We start from the raw sequence: 16,925 nt of genomic DNA on the forward strand, positions 1-16,925 counted from the left end.
TCGTTCCCCTCAGTCTTTGTCTCCGTAATTATTGGGGCAACTGGTAGTGCCCAAGAATTTATTATACAAGAATTTGTAGGTCTCAAGTAATGGAAAAGTTGCTGCACCCCAAACGGCTAGAGATAGACCACAGGTACCGGGTGCATTAGTACTCTTCAAACAGTGGGTGAACTGTTTTAATAATTTCCTCAACGCCACTGCTGAGGTGGTCGACTCCAACGAAGAGGTTAAAGATCCTGCAGGCACGAGTCGGCCAGAGGGCCTACCTGGCCATCCAAAGCAGCGTGACCTATGACGAGGCGATGGTTGAGCTGCGATTGCGGGCAGAAGCGGGCCTCCCATGTATGTTCTGCCACGCGGGCCACCATCCTGGGACTCAGTGTCAGGGGTTACTGACAACAGCGGCTGCAATAACACTGACGGCATCGTCGAGATGCAACTTCTGTGGGCAAGCTAGGCACACGAGACTCCTCTGCCCCGCGAGAGGAGCCACGTGCTCAGTCTGCGGGAAGAAGGGCCATTACCAAAAGGTCTGCCAGTCCCGACCCGAGTCCGGGTGCAGCACGACATGTGTGCCAGAGGAGACTCTGGTGTTGACAGCGTGCACGGTGAAGGGGGGCGCCTTCTTATCGGCTACCGCCCCCAACCTCTACATCATAGCCTACAGCACCGATAATCTCACTTCTGCTCGCCACGACTCCACTTCCTCCTTCTCCAACGAGTGCTGTGTGGTCAACATGGCAGTTACCATCTTGGGTGGGCCTCCCCACCAACGATGACGACAGAGAGATGCCTATCCTGGCATCAGTGATGCTGAACCAAGCCAGTTCTCACCCGATCTCGAACTCCATGATGCAGATTGAGGAGAATGAGCATAAGATGAACTGTCTTTTTGATAGCAGCAGTACGGAAAGTTTTGTTCACCTCGATGTGGTCCACAGACTCTCCCTTCCTGTCAGGCCGATGACCGGGTCGGTATCGATGGCAGCGAGGGTCCAACAGACTTGATTCTGGGGTATTGTATGTCGCATCTCTGATGGTGGGGGTGAATGTTACAATGACTTTGTACTGTTGATTATGCCCCAGCTCTGCGCACCTATCCTCCTGGGCCTTGACTTTCAGAGTCAGTTCAGGAGTGTAACGATGGTTTTTGGAGGTCCCCAACCGCCGTTGACCGTCCATAGCCCCTAGCTCTTAGACTCCCACGCCCAGCCAAGTACCCGGTCTCCGGCACCATCCTGTGGTCTCTCCACTTTATGGGTGGCCCCTCTGACACTATTCATGAACCTCACCCCGGACTGCAAACCAACCGCCACCAAGAGTAGGCGCTATAGCACGGAGAATATGCAGTTCATCCAGGCTGAGGTTCAGCGACTTCTGGCGGAGGGTATCATCGCCCCTAGCTCCAGTCCCTGGAGTGCACAGGTCCTTGTAGTCAGAGGGGCGGGCAAGCTCCGGAAGGTAATCGACTACCATCAACCGTTTCACCCAGTTGGATGAATACCCGCTACCCCAGATAGCCGACTTGGTCAATAAGGTCGCGCAAACAGGGTTTTTTCGACCATTGACCTCAAGTCGGCTTACCATCCACTTCCCTTCCGACAGAGCGATCAAATTTACATGGAATTCAAGGCTGATGGAAAGCTATTCCATTTCCTGCGGCTGCCTTTTGGTGTTGCTAACTGTGTCTCTGCTTTTCAGAGGGTAATGGACCAGATGGTGGAGGAGCACAAGCTGACGGCAACATTCCCACTCCTTGATAATGTCACCATCTGCGGCCACGACTAGTAGGACCATGAAGTTAATCTCACCAAGTTCTTGCTTACGGCCAAGTCCCTCAACTTGACATATAATAAGGACAAGTGCGTGCTTAATACAGATCGCCTGGTCCTTCCTGGATGCGTCGTGACCCCGACCGCATGCGACCACTCATGGAGCTCCCAGTCCCAAATACCCTGAAGGCACTAAAAAGGTGCCTGGGGCTGTTTTCCTATTACGCACAATTGGTGCCCAACTACGCTGATAAGGCCCACCCCCTAATTAAATCCACTACTTTTTCATTATCAGCAGAAGCCCAGGCTGCTTTTCACCAGATCCAAGGACACATCGCTAAGGCCACGATCCATGCCGTGGATGAATCCGTCCCCTTCCAGGTGGAGAGCGATGCCTCAGACTTTGCACTGGCCACCACACTGAACCAGGCAGGCAGGCTGGTAGCATTTTTCTCCCGCACCCTGCACAGTCCCGAACTTCAGCACTCCTCCGTCGAGAAGGAGGCACAAGCAATCGTTGAGGCGGCACGCCACTGGCGGCTCTACCTGGCCAGTAAGAGGTTTACCCTTCTGACTGACCAGAGAGCAGTGGCCTTCATGTTCAGTGCTAAACAACAAGGTAAGATCAAGTACAATAAGATTATGAGGTGGAGGATTGAGTTGTCCACCTACAATTATGATATCTTGTACCGGCCAGGTAAACTCAATAAACTCCCCCACCCTGGATGCCCAATCCCAAGGGACGTGTGCCAGCACGCATCTCGACAGTCTCCAGACCCTGCACGATAATCTGTGCCATCTGGCAGTCACGAGGCTGTACCACTTCGTTAAAACTTGGAACCTCCCGTACTCCATTGAGGACGTCCAGTCCACAACCAGATGACACCAGATCTGCACTGAGTGTAAGTCCCAGTTCTACTGGCCAGAAAAGGCACACCTCATCAAGATCACCCACCCCTTTCAACAACTCAGTGTCAATTTCAAGGGCCCCCTTCCAACCTCCAATAGGAAGGCCTACTTCCTGACGGTGGTGGATGAATTCTCCAGGTTCCCCTTTGCTATTCCCTGCCCGGATATGACCTCGACAACGGTTATTAAGGCTCTGCACAGCATCTTCACCCTGTATGGGTACCCTGACTACATTCATAATGACCGGGGGGCCTTGTTCATGATTGAGGAGCTGCGACAGTACTTCTTGGCCAGAGGCATAGCCACCAGCAAGACCACCAGCTATAACCCCAGGGGTAATGGCCAGGTGGAAAGGGAGAATGGCAGGAATTGGAAGGCAGTGCTCCTGGCCCTCAAGTCCAAAAATATGCCAGTGTCCCGCTGGCAGGACATTCTGCCCGAGGCTCTCCACACCATCTGGTCACCCCACACGAATTCCTCTTTGCTTTCCCTAGGAGATCGGCAAATGGTTCATCCATCCCTCCCTGGTTGGCAATCCCAGGGCCGGTTCTACTTAGGAAGCACGTCAGGGGCCATAGGTCAGACCCACTGGTTGAAGAGGTGATACATGCTAACCCCCCAATACACATTCATGAGGTACCCGGATGGGCACGAGGACACTGTATCAAATCAAGACCTGGCAAGGACCGGTGACCCTGCAACTGCCTTGCCGGCCACCAACCATGCCACAGATCCGATCGTGCTGCACCAGAACACAACCCTGGAGTCCGAGCCGCCTGCCTCACCATCCAGGAATCTACTCCCCACGAGGCACTGGACCACCCCCCAGCACCCCCACCCCAACATTTCCGGCAGTGGACTCTCCCCGGATGGCCCTCTCTCAGGAGGAGTGCTGCACGGACACGCCGGCCCCTTGGCAGTCCGCCAGAAGGAGGTCACCTGTGCAACTAAATCTCTAGTCGGAGGGAGCATCCGCTTTTCCATCTACCCTTTGTTATTGTTATTGCTATTGTCATTGTTATTGTGTGGCTATCCCCGGTTTTCTATTGTTCCCGGTGGGTTCTATTTTAAAAGAGGGGTGAATGTGGTGTTAATGGTTGTGTGTACTGGCTGGCCCGTCCTCCAGGTGACTTCCTGTCCTTGACTCCTCCCTGGTCTCTCCCATGTGACCCAGGCCATGAAGGTAGAGTCCCTCTTCCTCTCCTGGACCCAGGCCAGCAGTCTCTTGTATAATAAAGCCTATCGTTCCCCTCAGTCTTTGACTCCATAATTATTGGGGCAACTGGTAGCGCCCAACAGAGAGTTCTTGCTGGTTTTCAGAGAGAGATTCCAGGACAACTCCAACTGATTCCTTCTCAATCAGTCTTGCTGACAAAATGCCCTCTTCAGGGTTCTCCAGATGATCCTCTTTCTTTCAGGTCACCTTTCACACCACCAAACTCCTTTGACCAGGCAGCCTTCCAAAGTTTTCCAGCTTGTCCCTCTGGAATGGATTTCTGTGTCTCTCCTCTCTGTTTCACTCCCTCCCTCTGAGAGCAAAACTGTTCTCTCCTGCCTGCAAAGATCACATGTTCCCAGGCAAGCTGTATGTTGCTTGTTGCTTCCTGAAAAAAGCATTCTGCAAAAATCCTTCAAAGATTCTGTGTTTTAAAATGTTTGTGGGCAACCTGCTCTAACAACTCCTCCCAAACCACCTCTAAATACTCTGTCACACTTGGGAAGCTGAATGGTCTTAGGGTAGATAAGTCTTCCAGACCAAATGAAATGAAATGCACACTCAGGTTCTGAAAGAAGTAGCTATAGAGATTGTGGAGACATTAGTAATGATCTTTCAAATCTTCCAAGAATCAATACATTCTGGTCTGGTTCCAGAAGACTGGAAAATTGCAAAGGTCACTCGCTATTTAAAAAGGAGGGAGGCAGCAGAAAGGAAATTATAGACCTGAGATGCAGTGGATGTTGTGTATTTGGATTTTCTTGAGGCCTTTGACAAGATGCCACACCCTAGACATCTAATTGCAGGACGGATACTTGTATAGGTGGAGCATTGGCTGATTGGCAGGAAACAGAGTGGGAATAAAGGGATCCTATTCTTTTTGGCAACCAGTTACCAGTGGTGTTCTGCATGATTCAGTGCCAGGGCCACTTCTCTTCACATTGTATGTTAATGATTTGATTGCAGAGTAAATGGCTTTATGGCTAAGTTTGGAGATAATAGAAAGATAGATGGAGGAACAGGTAGTGATGAAGAATCAGAGAGGCCACACTGAGACTCAGATTGATGAGAATGGGCAAAGAAGTGGAAAATTAAATAAACTGCTGGAAAGTGTATGGTCATGCACTTTGGTAGATGGAATCAAAGGGTAGACTATTATTTTGATGGGCAGAAAATTCAAAATGCAGAGGTGCAAAAGGTCTTGGGAGTCCTCGTGCAGGATATCCTAAAGGTTTATCTTCAGGTTGAGATGGGATTGAAGGCGGCAAATGTAACATTGGCATTCATATCTAAAGGAATAGGATTCAAGACCAGAAATGTGAAGCTGAAGTTTTATAAAAGCAATGGTGAGGACTCGCATGGACTTCGGGTATAGTTTTGGGCTCCTTATTCAAGAATCACAAAACAACCTTGCGAGTCAACAACAACGACACCTTCCTTCTTAACAGTTTGAACATCATCTATGCATGATTCAACAAGAAGAATTGGTTGATGCCAAAGAAAGCTCTGTCTGCCCCTGAAAAGTGGCCCCTTGCTTAGTCATGGCGAGGTGAGGAGCATCCTATCCAGGGTGGATCCACACAAGGCAGTAGGACCATTCAACGCATCTAGCTGGATATTGAAGGGCTGTGCAAACCAACTGACAGAGGTCCTTCTGGAGATCTTCAATACATCATTACAGCAGTCTATCATCTCTGCGGGTTTCAAGGCAGTCATCATCTTCCTGGTCCCAAAGAGAGGAACAGTAACAGGCCTCCATGACCAGCACGCAGTAGCATTGACCTCCACCACTACGAAATGCTTCAAATGTACCTCCAAGAGATGCTAGACCCATTTCAATTCATTGTCAGAAGGAACCATTCCACTGATGTTACTACAGATTTGTCCTTCCACTCCATCCTGACCTACCTGGAGAGCGATGCCTCATATGCCAGGGTGCTGTTCATTGACTTCAGCGTGGCATTTAATACCTCAGATGCTAATGGAGAAGCTGTCCTCAATAATACCCTTCTCTGTAACTGGACTCTCGACTTAACGGAAAGACCAGTTTGTCCAAGTCGGCAGCAGAACATCGAGCATCATCACATTAAGCACTAGTGCACCTCAGGGTGGCAATAACAATCTGCTCTTGTTCACTCTACTGACCCACAACTACCACGCCAGATCTAGCTCCAGTGTTATCAAGTTGCAGAAGTCACTGTAGTTGGTGCCCTCATCAGCAACAATGATAAGTTGAAATACAGAGAAGAGGAAGGAAAATCTTGTAAAATGGTGTGAAAATAATAAATTGAGTCTAATCGTGGACAAGACAAAGGAGATGATTGCGGACTTCAGTAGGTCCACGGATGACCATCCTCAACTACACATTAATAGCTCGATAGTGGAGAGTACCAAATTCGTCGGATTCCACTGAAGATGTTACCTATCCTGGACACACATCTCCTGACTTGTCATAAAGGTGCAACAGCACTTCCTGAGAAAGCTGAGGTGGGCAAGGCTACCAGCCAACATCATGTCAACCTTCTAAAGGAGCTCTTTCGAGGATGTCCTGGTTGGCTGCATCACAGTGTAGTACAGTTGTTGTAGAGCACACATGTCAAACTCTGGCCCGCGGGCCAAATTTGGCCTGCGATATAATTATATTTGGCCCGCAAGATCATTTCAAAAATGTATTAGAGGTGGCCCGCCCTGCAGCGAGAGCCGATGCTGTTTTTTGGTAATGTCACCCTCACCATCCTCCCCCTTCATTGCACATCCTTCCCCATTGTAACACGAGAAATTGTAATACGAGAAGTCTGTCGATGTCATCAGCCGGCAAGCCAGTTGGAAGGCTCCCCGCACAACCAGTCACTTCTCCCACCTGTCGAGCGGTGCGGCGGATGGGCGAGCGCCTTTGATTTCCTGTCGGCGCGACGGGCATGGCAGGCTGCGCACGGCCCCCGGGCAGCGCGACTGGCACCGGACGGCCCTTCCACAGCACGAGTGAACTTCTCCCGGTCGCCACGGCCTTCAGCGCTTGCACCCGCGCGGACCCGAGGGACGGCTGGTTCGGCCCTGCACGTGAAGAGAGAGATGGTGGCTGTCCGCAAAGGCTGATCGGCAGCGCGCTGGGCCTGAGTGGGTGGGTAAGCAGGGGTGGGCAAGCAGGGGTGGGCAAGCAGGGGTGGGCAAGCAGGGGTGGGCAAGCAGGGGTGGGCAAGCAGGGGTGGGCAAGCAGGGGTGGGCAAGCAGGGGTGGGCAAGCAGGGGTGGGCAGAGGGTGTAGGTGAGGAGTAATGGACAGGGGAAGTTATGGTGGTGCGAGGGGCAGTTAGAGGGAGGGATGAGTAGAAGGAGGGGTGGATAGGGAAGAGGTAAAAGGGGAGGGGCAGGGCGAGTAGGGTATGAGATGGGTAGAGGGAGGAACAGGTTGAGGGGAGAGGCAGTAGAGGGGCATGTATAGGATGGGGTGGGTAGAGGCAGAGCGAGTGGAGTGAGGGGTGAGTAGAGGTTGGGTAAGACTGGTCAGGTAGAGGGATGGTGGGTCGAGGGTGAATAGAGGCCTAGAGCCTGAGGAGTGAGCAGGAAATGCTGAGTCCTGATGCAGGCCAAAATGGACACAGCCTGTGAATGCTGACAACATCTCCACAGGGACCAAATATGTTTCCCTCAGGTCAAGCAAAGGGTGAACTTGAGCTACCTACTCCTGAGCTGTAACATTATCCTCCTAAAGTTATATCCTAAAGTTTAACATTACATATGTTGAAAGAAGAGAAAACATGCAGATGTTGAAAATTTTCAATAAATATTTAGTTCGGCCCTCGACTTAGTCCAAGTTTTTAATTTTGGCCCTCTGTGAATTTGAGTTTGACACCCCTGCTGTAGAGCATCAGTCAGAGGTCAATCCATAGGACCATAAAAGCAGTAGGGAGGATCAGTGGAGTCTCCCCCCCACTACTCTCCTATCTCCCTCCTCACCCCCTCCCCCCACACAGCCACCATTGATATGATTTTACCAGGATTGTTGTTTAAAGAGAGCTTGAAAAATTAGGTCAGACCCCTACCAAACCATATGCAGTATCTTCCAGCTACTCCAATTGGGAAAAAGATACAGAAGCATCAGATCTAGAACCATCAAACTGAGGAACAGCCTCTGCCCACAGCCAGTGACACTGCTGAATGACTGCTAATACAACTCTCCATGACTATTTATTAATATTTATGTACTGTGTACATGCATCTTTAGTAAGTATGTTATGTCTGTATGTATGTGTATTGCAACATGGACCAGAGAAAGCTGTTTCTTTGAGTTGTACTGGTAGAATCAGATGACAAATTATCTTGAACTTGTTGTTGTATTCACCAAATATTAAATATGTCTGGAAAATTTAAATATTCAAAAGAAAAGATATGCAAACATTGGAGAGGGTTTAGAGTAGATACACAGGAATAATTCCTGAAATGAAGGGATTAACAATATGAGGAATATACAAAGACATTTGGATTTTACTCCTTGGAGTTCAGAAGAATGAGGCAGACCTCTTAGAATAATTTCCAATGTTGAATGGCCTAGATGGATAAGATGTGGCAAAGTTGTTTCCCATGTTAGGGGAGTAGAGGACAAGAGGACACAAGTTCAGGATTCAATGGCACCCATTTACACAGAGATGCAGAGGAATTTCCTTAGCCAGAGAGTGGTGAACCTCTGGTACTTGCTGCCACAGGCAGCTGTGGAGGTTGTTAGGTGTCTTCTTCTTTCTTTGGCTTGGTTTCGCGGACGAAGATTTATGGAGGGGTAATGTCCACGTCAGACGTAGGCTCGTTTGTGGCTGACAAGTCCGATGCGGGACAGGCAGACACGGTTGCAGCGGTTGCAGGGGAAAATTGGTTGGTTGGGGTTGGGTGTTGGGTTTTTCCTCCTTTGCCTTTTGTCAGTGAGGTGGGCTCTGCGGTCTTCTTCAAAGGAGGTTGCCGCCCGCCGAACTGTGAGGCGCCAAGATGCACGGTTTGAGGCGATATCAGCCCACTGGCGGTGGTCAATGTGGCAGGCACCAAGAGATTTATTTCGGCAGTCCTTGTACCTCTTCTTTGGTGCACCTCTGTCTCGGTGGCCAGTGGAGAGCTCGCCATATAACACGATCTTGGGAAGGCGATGGTCCTCCATTCTGGAGACGTGACCTACCCAGCGAAGTTTGATCTTCAGCAGCGTGGATTCGATGCTGTCGGCCTCTACCATTTCGAGTACTTCGATGTTGGAGATGAAGTCGCTCCAATGAATGTTGAGGATGGAGCGGAGACAACGCTGGTGGAAGCGTTCTAGGAGCCATAGGTGATGCCGGTAGAGGACCCATGATTCGGAGCCGAACAGGAGTGTGGGTATGACAACAGCTCTGTATACGCTAATCTTTGTGAGATTTTTCAGTTGGTTGTTTTTCCAGACTCTTTTGTGTAGTCTTCCAAAGGCGCTATTTGCCTTGGAGAGTCTGTTGTCTATCTCGTTGTCGATCCTTGCTAGGTGTAGCTAGATGTATTTAATATGGAAACTGATAGGTAGCTGAAAAGTCTGGGTATCAAGGGTTATGGGGAGAAGCAGAAGAGTGAAGCTGAGTGGAAGAATAAATCAGATCATGATGGAATAGCACAATAGACTCGAATAGGCCGGATGGCCTGCTTCTGCTCCTATATGCCAGATTCAAGTATATTGTATTTTTAAAAAATAATCAACTAGAGTGTGTTTTATTATTCTTTTATTAACTATCCTGGTGAATGCATTTGTATTTTTACTGTGACTTGTATGCCAATGAGGCACTCAAAATTGCATACATTTTTAAAGCAGTGATAGAACTACATTTTATAAATTTCTCATACTGAATCTGCACACTTAGCTGATATGACTGCCCCAGTAATTGCCTTCAAAACTTTATTTTTAAAATCTTATTTCTTTGTGTTTTCTAGTTAAAACTACATCATTCATTGAACTGCAGCTATCAATTGTCAAGTGCAGAATTTAACCATGTCAAGGGTGAAGTATAAAAGGGAAGGGGAATTCTGGGCAGGGTCAAGGAAGAATGCAAAGCAGTTATATCTGTACAATGCACAGGCTGAAATGCTCAGGTTACTTGCAGAGGCAACTACTTCTCTTGACCAAACATGGTGGCAAAGCAAAATTGGTTAGCAGCTGCTACTCAAGACATAAATCAATCCAGGCCCTGAGATAAATGGTGCAGAGGAACAAAACAGCAGGGCAGCAAATACTTTTTAAGTTTCTTAGGAGGATTTGCAGAGGAAGACCCACTCTTCTCCACAATTCAAAAAATAACATAAAAGGCACTCCTGCATTATAACCATGCTTAAAATGGGACCATTAGCTGTCTGACAAATATCATGTAAAGAAATCAATTAAGTCAAGTCACATTTATTGTCTATTGTCATCTTATTATGCAAGTATAACCCAATGAAATAGCATTCTTTCGTCCTCGGTGCAAAACATACAGACACACAAGCAGACAATGCACACACAGACAAACCATACATATGCTGGAGAAATATTAAGAGATAAATAAATAAAGAGTTTAATGAATAGGAGCGTCTCGGATGGTTAGTGTGAGCGATTCCTTTGGCCATTCAGCATTCTCACTGCCCATTGGAATAAGGTGTTTCTTAGCTTGCTGGTGCTGGCTTCGATTCTCCTGCAGCTGAAAGATGCTGTGTACAATGTGGAAAGGGTCCTCAATGATTTTGTGTGCCATCTTCAGACAACAATCCTAGTAGATCATGGTGATGGGGTGGGGGGGGGGGGGAAGGGAGATTCTAGTGATCTTCCCTGCCACTTTTATGATCCTGTGGATTACCTCTGATCCAATTCTCTGCAGAAACTGCACCACACTGTGATGCAAAAAGTAGAAACACAAAAGTCTGCAGAGACCCCAACATTTGGTATGGTATGGTATGGTATGGAAAAGAATCAGCAAGCATCTGAACAAAAAAGTAAGGGGTGGGGGAATAGCTTTCCTCCTGAGATGGACAGAGAGAGATCCAGAAAGGGGAGAATGCTAGTGGAGATGGACCAATTGAGTTTGAGATCAGGATGGAAGTAAATGACATTGACAAGCTCATTGCGAGTGATGCAGCCGGCCAAGATGCTCTCGATAGATCTCAACAAGATGTTGGCATAATGGTAGCCAGGAGCCTTGCCCACTTCAGTCTTCTCAGGAAGTGCAGTCACTATTGTACCTTGCTGACAAGTGAGGAGATTGTTTGCCCATGATTGGTCACTAGTTTGGTCACTAGTTAAGTGAACTGCTAGCACCTTGGTGCTCCCACTCACTGCATTACAGAGTTGATGCATAGTGGAGAGTGACCATTTCTGGTCCTCCTAAAGTCCACGATCATCTCCTTTCCTTGTCTATTTGAGACTCAAGCTATTACATTCGCACCATTTCACCAGATTTTCGACCTCTTCTCTGACGTGCAACTCATCATTGTTGCTGATGAAGTCATCTGTAAATTTGTTGACACTGTTGGAGCTGGATCTGATGATACAGTCAGTAGTGTGAAAAGGAGCTGCCTGAGCTCATAGCCGTGAGGTGTGCCGGTGCTCAACGTTCTACTACCAACCCGGACAGACTGAGATCTTTCCGTGAGCAAGTCCAGAATCCTTTCACAGAGAGGGGTGCTGAATCTCAGCAAGGACAGCTCCTCCACTGGCCTCTGGGGAATGAGTGTATTAAATATTGAGATGAAATCAATGAACAGCAGCCTGGTGAACAAGCCATTGTTCTCCAGGTGGGCCAGGAGGGAGTGAAGCGACAAGGCTGAGAATTGAAAGGAGGCCAACATCTCTGGGAGGTGTGCTTTGATGCGTTCCATCTCCAGATTCTTGAAGCATTTCATAATGGTGGAGGTCAGTGCCACCAGGGGAGGGAGATAGTCATTGAGGCCTGCTATTGTCTTATTGTCAGCCCCCTGGGTACTGGGATGATGATGGCCACCTTGAACCCTGCGGCAATGATGAACTGCTACAGTGAGGTATCAAAGATGTTCGTGAAGACCTCTGAAAATTGGATTGCGCAGTCCTTCAGTACCCGACCAGTTATGTTGTCTGGTTCCGCCCTTTGGATTGGGTTCTCCGCACCTTGGATACGTAGGGGGCCTGTTCGTCAGGTGAACATGAAGCTTTCTTTGGCATCATCCTGTTCTTCTCATCAAACCATGACTAGAAGATATTCAGTCTCTTTGGAAGGAGGCGTCATTGTCCTCAACTTGTAGGGATGACATGTAATCCATTATACTCCTGATCCCTTGCTATATGCACCTCGTGCCACCAATATCGCACAGTTATCTGTGGATCTTCTGTGCATATCCAGTTTGCCTTCTGGATTACATGGGAGAGTTCAGCCCTGTCCCCATCCTATCTCCATCCTGAAGGCAGCATCACAGTTTCTGAGATGCCCAGACTTCTGCATCCAACCATGATTTCTGTGAAGCATTTTATCTCAGAGATATTCTCAATGCACTTGGTGATGCAGTCAGTGACTGAGCCCATGTACGTTTACATGACTTTTGTAAGTGGCCACCTCCCTGAAACAGCTCCAGTCTATGGTCTCAAAGCAGTCTTGTCATGCTACTGTGACACCCCCTTCCACCACTACCCACCTCCCAACACCACCCACCGCGACTATGTCCTGATGTCCCTGTTTGCTTTTCCACCAGTCTGTAGGGGGTTAGCAGGATAGATATGTGATCTGATTAACCAAGGTGGGGGCGAGTTGCAGCCTTGTATGCACCAAGGATGTTGGTGTGTACCCAACCCACAGTGTTCTCTCCTCTGGTAGTGAAGCTGACATGCTATTAAAACCATGGCAAGACCGTTTTCTCGTCTGCCTGATTGAAGTCACCAGCAACAATCATGGCACATCAAGGTGGAACATTTGGGTTTCGCAGATGGCACCATAAAGCTCCTTCGTGGCTTCACCCTCATTAACCATAAGCAGAACAGACTGCGGCAATCAGCATGGTTGAAAAATTCCCTGGGCAGGTAGAAGGGTCTGCATTTCAACAACAGGTTTATTTCAGCTAAGCAGAAGGTCTTCATAAGAGAGACATTTGTATGCCAGTTCTTGTTAATGTAAATTAAAGATCCCAACTTGAGAAGGTAGCAAAATCAATACAGCTAAATTCCACATATTATTTCAAATGGTTAGTTCCTCAAATTGAAAAGCACTGCCAAGGTTAAGAATATGGCAGCATTAAGAATAAGGGCTGCATGGTTAATATAGTGGTTAGTGCAATGGTGACCTGGGTTTGAATCAGGCACTGTCTGTCAGGAGTTTGTATGCTCTCCCGAGTCTCCAGGTGCTCCATTTTCTTCCTGATCTAAAGATATTCAGGGTTAGTAGACTAAATGGTCACATGGGTGCATTTGGGTTTCACAGGTTCGTAGGCCAGAAGTGCGTGTTATCATGCTGTATCTCTAAATTAAATATGGCTTTTGCAAAGAGGCAAAAAAATGTAGTTTTAGCCATGCACAAAGATAAAATCCACAATATTTCTTACAAAACGTCAAATTGAGTGGTGCACAAAATAGATCATGTACAAAACTTTCTGAACAATGTTTGTTCTTGAACCTAAATAAATTCCTGCTTTCGTGAAATCATTGTGTTAAATGTGATGTTAGGTTGAACACAACTGACTGCCAGGAAATATCAATTTTTTTTAAATTTTTGTGAAAATACACAAAAAAAAGAAATGGCACAAAAGTATCACAAGAATGATTCCTATCTTACACTCAGAATGCTCTACTACACAAAAGGTGATGCAAAGATTACTAGACATCGATCCTTCGGATTAACTAGTGTTGGCTGAACAGACAGCCTTCATCTTTGCCCTTGCCCCATTCCACAGGCAGCTCATTTAAGAAAAGCCTTACTTTCCCACAACCTTGCCTATTCACAAAACCTTCAGTTAGCATTTTGTTCTTTAAAAACCTACCTTTACATCAGCAGATGCCAGATAGGCCATATACAGACAACAAAATTGAACTATCCTTCACAGAGCAGAAGAACATTGATTAAAAATTAACTGTTACCGTGGTAAATAATTAATTCCATGAAGTCAACATGATTATCCTGTGCCATTCTAAAATTATTTTCTGCAGCAAGTATACAAGTATATACTGACAAATGCATTTTAGGTTTTTACCTGTATTTGTCACCCAGATGTTTAACAAAAAAAATCATGCAACTTAACAATGGTCTTATATTTTTATTACTTTACACTTTCAACCAAACTTTTTCATTAGTTTCATGCAGAGTTATTTTAAAAACCAAAACTTAATGAGGCTTTAGTTTAACATGAGAATATAGTGCAATACACTCTGAAATCATCAGGAAAATCTACAGGAGCCTAAAGACGAGCACTTAACAGCACAAGGACAGCTTCTTCTCCGCTTCCTGAATAATCAATGAACCAAAGCCACTGCCTTACTTTTCGTGCACTACTTATTTTTTTATATATATATATATATAGAGCAATGCTGTTAGATGGTTACAACATGAATGTTTGCACTATGATGCTGCCACAGAACACCGAATTTCATGACATATTCATGAGAATAAATTTGGATTCTGAGCTTAGAATGCAATATAGCATTGTGCATCACTCTAATTGTGTCTTTAAAACTCCAATTAACCATGTAATCTTCAAGAAATTCATCAAGTATCTCTGTATCATACCAAGTTGTGTCTCTGACTTGGTAATTCCAAGGATACCCAGCATCTCTGAAGGGTGTTATGAGCCCAGAGGACCCCAAAACCCAGCAGCAATAGATATTCACCAAGACAATAGTTACTTAAACAAAGGTTGCTTTTAATTATCTTTAAATATGAAAATAGAATCAAACTTTCCTATCAAAGGGAATAAAGTAAAGTACATCTGAGGACACAAGTACCGAGTTAAATTAATATTTCTTATATTAATTCACTCTGGAGAAAGACACCACAATTGCAGAATTCAGGGATTGGACCAGATCAAATTCTTGAACAAACTGCCTTTTGAAAACGGACACATCATATCACAGGCCGAAAGGTGGATATGAGAAGACATTATCATGAGCAACTAGGAGGAGAAGGCAAAAGGTACTGTCCGAAATGTTCAAACCTTCTCTGGCCACAGAAGAGCAGCTGCATGGGGGAGATAATAAGGGGACAGATAATTAGACTTTTATTCAGGAAGAGCATCAAGGATAAGACAGTTAATTGGACACTGCCCATTAACAGTGGGAGGGAAATTATTGGAAATGTTCTCAGTTAAAAGAATAATCTGCATTTTGAGAGATGGATTGATCAAGGATAAATATCATGGCTTGTTAAAGGAAGCACTGCCCAATGTAACTACATTTTTACAATTAAGTGTGACAATGATGGGATGTGATTTCAAGCAGTATAAATGGATTTGGGTATTTAACAAGGCTCTAAATGGACAAAAGGTCCAAAGGATAAAAGTCCATGAGTTCCAGTTTAATTGGATCCACAACTGGCTCAGTGATTGGAGGCAGAGTTGAAGCTCAAGGTTAGTTTTTATAGTTTGAAGCCAATGATCAATTATGAAGTACAAAGATTAATGTTAGAATCTTTGTTGTTTAATTAATTCCATACAGGTCTTTTGCCGTTCGGCACAGGCGATCATGTCTCTCCATTCGTCACGATTCCTGACCCTCCCAATTGTAGTTGTGGCCTCTCCTGTTCTCCTTCAGCGAAGGCTCCATCTTTGATATGAGACCATAGTCAATGTTGAGTTCATGATTATACAAGGGAAAATACTGAAGTGGTTTCCCATTACCTTCTTCAGTTGCAGTGTCCATACTGGACAGGTAACCCTAGTCATCGATCAGCAGATTTATCTGCCTAGCATTTTTAGTTTTACAACCATAAACTTGCAAAAACCATCCACCATCTGCAATCTATGGCTTCACATGACCCTGAATGGGAGGCTCAACAGGTACTACACATTGCCCAAGGGTGACTTGTAGACTATCATACAGAAGGAGTGCACAGCACCGACACCGATTAATTATTCATTAATTATATGAATAAAGGAGATATGATTAATAAATTTGATGATGGCATGAAAAACAATCTCACAAGAAGACATTGATCAGTTGATGAAATGGGCAGAGCAATGGCAATTTAAATTTAATCCTGATAAGTGCAAGATGATGTACTTTGGAATGACTAATAAGGATTGGATGTACACAATGACTGATACAGCTCCAGGGAATGTTGAGCAACATATGGACCATGGTGAACATTTGCAAGAATTCCCAAGACAGCATATATGGGATGATTAAGGTAGGAGACTGGATACCTGCAATACACGAATGTGCTGGAGAAACTCAACAGGTCATGCAGCATGCATGGGAAGGAAAGTGTAACCAACATTTCAGGCCTGAGCCTTTTGTCTGGTATAAGCAAATACAGGTAGGCACCTGAATAAAACAGTGGGGGGGGGGGGGTGGTGAAGAGTTAAGAAAGAGGGGGGGGTGAAAGGAAAGAAGTACAGGCTGACTGGATACAGATGGACATGTAAAAGAGAAAAAAGCTGAGAAATGATGGGGGAGGGGGTAGTTCTGATAGGAGAGAGACTTGATTAGAAAATAACAGGGAGATTATGGTGCAACTACATTAAACATTAGTTGGGCCATAGCTGAAGTTGCATGAGCAGTTCTGGTCATCTCATCACAAAGAAAAAGATGATTTTATTAGACAAAATGCAGAAGAGATTCATCAAGATTTTATCAAGGATTATTTCAGTAATGAGAAATTATATAGGCTGAGTTTTATTTTCTTTTGAGCAGTGAAATACCTGGACTGAACGAGGTATATAAAATGAAGGTCTATAAATGGTAGAAGGAAAAACTTTCTGCTGAGCAGTTATGTTGACTAGAGGAAATAGGTTTAAAGGGGATTTGAGAAAGAAGATTTCCCCCTCCATCCACACACACACACACACACACACACACACACACACACACACACACACACACACACACAC

At 46.0% G+C, this 16,925-nt stretch overlaps 1 protein-coding gene across 2 annotated transcripts in view; it reads right to left on the minus strand.

The window, feature by feature from the left end:
• Window positions 1–16,925, minus strand: part of cobl (cordon-bleu WH2 repeat protein) — a 389,570-nt gene that overhangs the window by 359,845 nt on the left and 12,800 nt on the right. The window lies entirely within an intron of this gene.

Source organism: Narcine bancroftii, chromosome 1, assembly GCF_036971445.1.
Source record: "Narcine bancroftii isolate sNarBan1 chromosome 1, sNarBan1.hap1, whole genome shotgun sequence".
Lineage (NCBI taxonomy): Eukaryota > Metazoa > Chordata > Chondrichthyes > Torpediniformes > Narcinidae > Narcine > Narcine bancroftii.